At 41.8% G+C, this 8,674-nt stretch overlaps 2 gene segments (V, D, J or C); both read right to left on the minus strand.

The window, feature by feature from the left end:
- Positions 1-530: 530 nt before the first annotated feature.
- On the minus strand, positions 531-999 carry LOC310954849 (immunoglobulin kappa variable 4-1-like). The segment is given in 2 exons: positions 948-999; positions 531-856 (listed from the first exon to the last, which is right to left on the minus strand).
- A 6,755-nt stretch (positions 1,000-7,754) lies between these two features.
- On the minus strand, positions 7,755-8,209 carry LOC310954851 (immunoglobulin kappa variable 3-15-like). The segment is given in 2 exons: positions 8,161-8,209; positions 7,755-8,065 (listed from the first exon to the last, which is right to left on the minus strand).
- Positions 8,210-8,674: the final 465 nt, after the last annotated feature.

Here is an 8,674-nt window from a genome sequence, read left to right on the forward strand (position 1 = left end):
TAGGTTTCACCGACAGCAGACCCCAGTCAGTGATGATACGAGTTTAATACTGTTGGTTTAATGTGTAAGTAGCATTTAAGCTGGTCGTGGTGAAGCTAATTGGACTACTGTATATGGGCTACTGTAAGATGATAATCCATCTGTAATGTGTAACATTTTAAAAAGTGATTACGTTGTTTATATGTAAAATTATGATCCGTAAACAAATGTGGTAAAGTGGAAATACGCAAGTAAACTGGATCAGGTTTGAAAGTGACTTTGAGTATGTGTATTTATGAAGAGTAGTAAGAACATGAATTGTTTTATAACTTCAACATATTCTCCTCTCTGTGGGAAATGAAACGCTTTGGAATAATCTTAATAAGTTTATGATTATAGTTTAAATTGTGTGCTTGTTGCGGCTCCTGTCAGCTCTGTGTTCAGTGGTCTGTGTCAGAGTCTCTTCCTCTTCAGCAGCTGCAGTCGGTTCCTGCTGTAACAGCTCAGTGTCTCTGCAGTCTGACCGAGGGAGGTTTTTGTACGACTACAAATCACTGTGTGAACACTCCACCACTGTGGTAACTCTGACAGTAATAAACTGCTGCGTCTTCAGTCTGAACTCCACTGATGGTCAAAGTGAAGTCAGAGCTGCTTCCACTGCCACTAAACCGAGCTGGAGTTCCTGATTCACGTGTGCTCGCAAACTTTATCAGGAGCTTTGGAGGCTGTCCAGATTTCTGTTGATACCAGGAGGTAGCCCAATCTCCATCGGTATATTGGTAAACAGCCTGGCTGGTCTTACAGGTGAGAGCGACGGTGGATCCTGGAGCAGATGTCACTACTGGAGGCTGAGTCACAGTCACCTGACCGCTGCATCCTGCAGACAAAAGCAATCATTCATTTATCAGCAGAAATAAATGAGAGAGAAGACGGCACATCATGTTTGAAATGTTGCTGAGTGAAGGAACCTGTAAAACAGCAGCAGGCCAGCGTCCACATGAGGATGGTGATGAGAGTCATGGTGGTTGTGGTTTCTGCCGTGTTGACTGACAGATCTGAGTCCTGCAGCGTTGAACCCACAGGACTATAAACCTTCTCAGCTCACTGGAGGATCAGCTGACCATGCAAAGCCTCTCCTCTCTATGGAAATGATTTCTCTGCTCTCAACACACTGAAGGCAACGTGGGACGCTGAATCAGGAGGAATACTTGTGGATTCACACCATCTGTGATCTTAATGGAATAGAAGAAAACATTGATATTAGAAGTGCAGTTGAGGAAGTTTGTGTCTGCTGTGGTTGGTATGATATGTCTTTGAATGAACCAACAGGGTTTACTGAAGATAAATAACATGTTTCAGTTCTGCTTAATAAGAGTTTTTAAATCATTATTGTTTCAAAGCATCATGTTCATTTAACCAAGTATCAACTGATATAAAACGGTGAGAAATAGACTTTGTTATAAGGAGACTGTAATTGTTTCTGTGTCAGGTGTAGAAAAGTAAAGAGAAATTAAAGAAATAATCTTCATTTATACATTAATAATAATCCATATCATTATAAATACTTGTAGAATCTATAAAGTAAATAGTTTTCTGTGTTTTTAGTGTAACCAGAGAGTGTTTTCAGTGGATAGGTGCTTGTTCACAGTGCAGGAGGTTTTTGTACGGCTGCTTAATGACTTTGTGTCACTGTGGTGGACTTTTGGTGGAGGAACCAAACTCATCATTTACTGTAAGTATCACAGACTTAAAACTTCTACAACATTAAATAATTTACTTAAACATTTCATCAGAATTTCATAAAACATGACCCTTTAATTTATAGTTTTGGGATTTTTTTTTGGAAGTTATTAGGCAGTGCTGATATTGATGTTTGGCATAAACTTTGTATAAAGGTTGATTTTATTTCAGTTATGGTTGAATATGTGTCAAATGCATTTAATTGAATTTTCAAATTCATGTTAAACAAAAACGTGGTTGTGCGATTTGTCAGAGGAACATTTTAATGCTCAAAAATAACATGCGGTTTCTTATTTTTCAATTATCTGTAGAAACAAATCTAAAATGCCGTTAGAACACAAGTGAGTGCACGGACATTATCTCTGAAGTTTGCGTTCACAGTTCGTTAGTTTAAAGTGGTGAAAAGGAAGTGAAACAGACAGATGTCGCATTTTTTACACAAGAAACAATATTTACCATTAAAGATTATAAAACAATTAAAAAGTATTAATTTAATGATCAATAATGTTATTTCTTTGAACTACATTTACACCTAAGTCACGTTGCTATTTTTGTCTGATTGGTAGATATTTATGGTGAGCCACAGTAGAAGATCCGTTACTTTAGATGTCAAATGAAATCAACGTTTATCAGTTAGTTTGATCTGTTGAAGCCTCATTTCCTCCCGTGTCTCAGCTCCTCTCCTCTGTCTGATCTCAGGATCGTGCACACAGCTGATCCACAGCAGTGTGAACCTCTGTCATGTGTCAGAATGTCTCGTGTTCATCTGTCTGTCCCACAGTGGAAGTTAATCTGCTCCTTGTGTGTCTCTGCTCTCCCCTCCAGCTGGCCCTATGGTCAGGCCCTCAGTCTCTCTGCTCCCCCCCTCCTCTGAGCAGCTCTCCGGGGGCTCGGCCACGCTGGCCTGCCTGCTGACTGGCTACGCTCCTCAGGGAGCCGCGGTGATCTGGGAGGTGGACGGTACAGAGGTGACAGAGGGGGTCCTGAGCAGCTCAGAGGAGGAGAAGAGCGGACGCTACAGCAGCAGCAGCACCCTGAGCCTGAGCCAGGAGCGCTGGATGTTAGGAGAGCTGTACTCCTGCAGGGTCCTCCATCACGGAGACAGCCAGACCCAGTCCCTCCACAGGAGCCAGTGTAAGGGCTAGAGGGGCTGGCTGAAGCCCAGAACAGGAGCTCTGGTGGGGGGAGCAGGAGGAACACACCTGCTCCTCTGATCAATATGAGTGTTAATGTTTGTAATAGAAACTAAAGCTTTGTGTGACAGAGAACAACACTGCTGTAAAGTGTTGGACAACAGCACGTAGAAAGAAGTGTGAGTAGCTCTGCAGCTGGATGTGAGTGTGCTTAATAACTGACATGTTGATGATGGATGTAGCTGTGAATAAAGCTTTCACTGATGAATAACATGATGACGTGTTTGGTCCTTTATCTTATGAAGAGTTGTAAGAAATTAAAAGTTTTTATACCTTCAACTGATACTAATGGAGAGCTTTGGGTTGATCTTAAATTAACTTACAATTATAAAATAACAAAAAAAAAAACAAATGAACAATGGCTTTTGTAGATATATGACCAGGTGGCATTTGTCAGAACATGATGTGGTGTGATTAGATACTTATGAATATTTTAAATTCATTTATTAGTGTGAATATGTTTTGTGTGCTTGTTGCGGCTCCTGTCAGCTCTGTGTTCAGTGGTCTGTGTCAGAGTCTCTTCCTCTTCAGCAGCTGCAGTCGGTTCCTGCTGTAACAGCTCAGTGTCTCTGCAGTCTGACCGAGGGAGGTTTTTGTACGACTACAAATCACTGTGTGAACACTCCACCGCTGTGGTAACTCTGACAGTAATAAACTGCTGCGTCTTCAGTCTGAACTCCACTGATGGTCAAAGTGAAGTCAGAGCTTCTTCCACTGCCACTAAACCGAGCTGGAGTTCCTGATTCACGTCTGCTCCCAAACTTTATCAGGAGCTTTGGAGGCTGTCCAGATTTCTGTTGATACCAGTGCAGCCTATCTCCATGACCGTCTCTGTAAACAGGTTTGTTGGTCTTACAGGTGAGAGAGACGGTGGATCCTGGAGCAGATGTCACTACTGGAGGCTGAGTCACAGTCACCTGACCGCTGCATCCTGCAGACAAAAGCAATCATTCATTTATCAGCAGAAATAAATGAGAGAGAAGACGGCACATCATGTTTGAAATGTTGCTGAGTGAAGGAACCTGTAAAACAGCAGCAGGCCAGCGTCCACATGAGGATGGTGATGAGAGTCATGGTGGTTGTGGTTTCTGCCGTGTTGACTGACAGATCTGAGTCCTGCAGCGTTGAACCCACAGGACTATAAACCTTCTCAGCTCACTGGAGGATCAGCTGACCATGCAAAGCCTCTCCTCTCTATGGAAATGATTTCTCTGCTCTCAACACACTGAAGGCAACGTGGGACGCTGAATCAGGAGGAATACTTGTGGATTCACACCATCTGTGATCTTAATGGAATAGAAGAAAACATTGATATTAGAAGTGCAGTTGAGGAAGTTTGTGTCTGCTGTGGTTGGTATGATATGTCTTTGAATGAACCAACAGGGTTTACTGAAGATAAATAACATGTTTCAGTTCTGCTTAATAAGAGTTTTTAAATCATTATTGTTTCAAAGCATCATGTTCATTTAACCAAGTATCAACTGATATAAAACGGTGAGAAATAGACTTTGTTATAAGGAGACTGTAATTGTTTCTGTGTCAGGTGTAGAAAAGTAAAGCAAAATTAAAGAAATAATCTACATTTATACATTAATAATAATCCATATCATTATAAATACTTGTAGAATCTATAAAGTAAATAGTTTTCTGTGTTTTTAGTGTAACCAGAGAGTGTTTTCAGTGGATAGGTGCTTGTTCACAGTGCAGGAGGTTTTTGTACGGCTGCTTAATGACTTTGTGTCACTGTGGTGGACTTTTGGTGGAGGAACCAAACTCGTCATTGACTGTAAGTACCAGATATTTTGACTTAAAACATGTAGCACATATAATTTTGATCTATTATTAACTTAGATTCTGATCATGTTTAGTGCTGAAATGTTTATTTGTTATTTTTTATTTTACTAAGCTGATCTGACGATCTCAGAAGAGACTTTTCAGAAATAAATATTCATTCAGGAGCAAAAACAACTGAAATTAAAGAAACAGAAAGAGAGTTTTTCTAATATTCCCTTCAAAATAATAAGATATAATTAATATTTGCTTTAAAACACTTTAAAGTCGAATTTGTTCAAGAAAGATTTGTGAAAAAAACATAAATTGCTGTATTTTTTTTAAACTATTTTGAAAATATAGAAAAATGATTCATCAAATGAAATTGTGATGTGACTTCCTGTTGAACACAAACGTGATTTTATCAGTAAATGCAGCTTTTCTCTGAGTCCACGCTTCGTTTATTTTCCATGTGGTGAAAAGGAAGTGAAAGAGACAGATGACAAAGGTTTGAACTGTCTTCACACGAGTGTTTCAGCTCTGTCAGTTTAAACAGAAGGAAATCATCACAGGGACGAGTTATTCACTGTCACACGCTATGAAACATATGAAGACGTCATCAATAATCACTATCAATGAACCTCTTTAGCTGCACTGACACTTGAATCACGTGTCTGATGGTCCGATGCTGAGTGATCTATGAGTTCAACAGCAGCACAACTTATCCTCTTTTATTTGATCACACATCAGAAATGAGCAGCATGTTCTTTTTCTTTATTACCAAGCCGTCACTCTCATTCCTTCGTCTTTTCTCCCCCTCTCTCTGCTCCAGTGGGTGTGGTGCGGCCCACCCTGACCATCCTCCCCCCCTCCAGAGAGGAGCTGCAGCAGGGCAGTGCCACACTGGTGTGTCTGGGCAGCGGGGGCTTCCCCTCAGCCTGGAGGCTGGGCTGGAAGGTGGGGGGCAGCAGCCGCTCCTCAGGGGCGTCACACAGCCTGGAGGTCCTGGGGAGCGACGGCCACTACAGCTGGAGCAGCACCCTGAGCCTCACTGCAGACCAGTGGAGGAAGGCGGGCTCAGTGAGCTGTGAGGCCAGTCTGAATGGACAGAGCCCTGTCACTCAAACCCTGGACCCCGACCGCTGCTCAGAGTAGAGCTTCAGCAGCACTTCCTGTGTGGAAATGATGATGAGACCTGGATGAAGTCACAGATCTCTTCTTTTCACATAGTTCTGCAAGTTTCTCAGCTCTCTGCTCAGTGTTTCAGTGCCTGTTGCTTTCTAATACTGATCTCCTGCATGTTCTTCTTTGCGTTCATTACTTTTCAAGTTAAACTGAATTTTATTAGTTTAACTCCAAGAGAAATTCATCACAAATGTGTCATGAACATTAAACCATCATTAAATAAAACTGTGGATTAGAATGAGTCACTGTCTTTGTGTTTCTTTTAGAATATATGCATTATGAAAAACACCTTTTTAATCATCTCAGCATCAAAACTGATTTTTAACCTGATTGTATTTTTATTACTTTTAGACATTTAAATAGAAAGCACACGTTTTGAGAAAGAACTTGGATTTTTTTTATATGTTGAGTAATAAATAGGATTTGTGTGTTTCTGTCTGGAGTGTCGTTATATTAATCATACACAGTTTTATTTCGATGCATGGTGGTTCTGCTTGATGACTCCTGTGTTGTGTTCACTGGACCAGTTCTCCTCATCACAGTCTCTTCACCAACCTGCAGCTGCAGCAGGCCGCTTTCACTTCAGTGTGTCTGAAGGAGGTTTTTGTACGACTCTAAATCACTGTGTGAACGCACCACCACCATGATAGCCCAGACAGTAGTAATCTCCAACATCTTCAGCCTGAACACCACTGATGGTTAAAGTGTAGTGAGAACCAGATCTACTGCCTCTGAATCGAGACGGCGTTCCAGAGAAGAGAGTTGATGAAGAGTATATAAGAAGTTTGGGAGTCTGTCCAGGTTTCTGAAGGTACCAGCTGAGATCAGCACCAATATTTGAACTCCCTGTGGCGCTGATGGTCACAGTCCCTCCAGCACTAACAGACTTGGATTTGTCAGCCTGAGTCAGAAAATTGTTGGCGAAACACTCTGAAAAGAGAAATGAAGTCTTTGATAACCAACAACATGGAGCAGCAGTTTAAACGATAAGAATACAAAGAAGAGGAAAACCTGAGAGGAACTGCACCACACATTAAATACTCCTATAATGTCTGACGCTTTTTCAAAATGTCTCACCCTGAGTCAGAAAACCCAACATGACAAGCAGAGTTATTGGCAACATCGTCCTGATGCAGTTTTCAGTGTGAGCGCATGAAAACAGTTCAGACTCTCTGTGACACAAGAACTTAAAACTGTGAGGAGCAGTGATGCGTTCAAATCATGCAAAAATACATTTCAGAAGGCAAACACACACCTGCTCTTATGAAACAGAGACAGCAGAGGTGAGGAGGAGCGACGGTTCACCATCTTGAGTTTCATTCGGTCATTCAAAGCTTTGACTTCACACATTTTTTTCTATGTTATTTCCCTTCTTTGCAAACCTTTTACCATTTGCGTCTCTTTTTTTATGCTCCCAGTGTCATGAACAAGTATGTGATGCTCCACTGATGGCAAACGGATCCACACTGAACACAAATCTAACATGTTGTACGCCTGTTAAGGACTGAGTCTTCAGTTAAAACATAATATAAAGATTTATTTTACTATCTGTTTGCCCATAAGCATGCAGGTGCTTTGCCACAAAGAGTACTTTAGATAACTTTAAAAGAGAAATGATGTCTTCTGCATTCATTTCTGCCTTTTTCTAGTGAGGAAGACTGTGTGCATAGTTGAGCATGTGGCTACTGTGAAGGGGAACAAAACCTGACGTTCAGGGACATGAACATCCAGTTTCACTTCCCCTTTGGTTGGGGGTGAAGCTTTCTGTCAGGTGGAGTTTTGCTTGGATGCTATGTTCAGGTGAGCAGTGATGCATGACAGAAAATCCAGCAGCAGGTCACAGCTGCAGCACGGATATCAGTAAGCAGGTTTTTGTACGGCTCTAAGTCACTGTGTGAACACTGGGCCTCTATACTCTCCCATACAGTAGTAATCTCCTGCATCTTCAGCCTGGACTCCACTGATGGTCAGAGTAAACCCAGGTTCAGATCCACTGCTGCTGAAGTGAGCCGGAGTACCAGAGTGACGGCTAGTTATTTTGTAAAACAGCAGTTTGGGAGCCTGTCCAGGTTTCTGCAGGTACCAGCTGAGATCATCGTCGACTCCTGTACTGGCTGTACAGCTCAGAGAGACCGTCTCTCCCACACCAACAGAATTTGACACAGGAGACTGAGTCACAGTTGGATTGGGCGTCGATTCTGCAAGAAAATAAGACATTGCCACTGTATAATAAATAAACAGTTACGACGTAAAATGTAACTAGCTGTAGAGTCCAATCAGATCTGTATCTCACCCTGAATGTGGACGGACAGCACCAGCAGGAGAACCCCTAACAGCTTCATTGTGATGTGAATGTGTGTGTGAGTGAGAAAAGTATCAAATGATGTGTTACTTGGCACAAGGTTTACCGCCTTAAAAACGGCTGATGTGCAGGGAAGCACAACAGATATTCAAATTACACACGTTCCTGAAAAAGTTGTCCATGTTTTTCTGCTCTGTAAAGTTGAATACTGCCCTCTTGTGTCAAAATAGGAGAACGTAAATTCATGGACATATTACTGCATGTGAAACAGGCCTCCAGCCCTCCAGGAGCAAGATCCTCAGAGCCTTTGTAGTCATTTGTTGTGACTGTAGTTCATTTGTCTCTTTAGAGAAGTCTTGAGTCTGTTTTTGGTTGTTTTATGACCCTTTGATGTTGATTTTCCTCTCTCCGTGGCCATTTTGTGTCCCTTTGGAGTGGTTTGGTGTCTTGTTGAGGTCATGTTGTCTCTTTGCAGTAGCTTTGTGTCTCTCTGTGGCTGTTTTGT

The sequence above is a fragment of the Echiichthys vipera genome, assembly GCF_963691815.1.
Source record: "Echiichthys vipera genome assembly, chromosome: 12".
Taxonomy (NCBI): Eukaryota; Metazoa; Chordata; class Actinopteri; order Perciformes; family Trachinidae; genus Echiichthys; species Echiichthys vipera.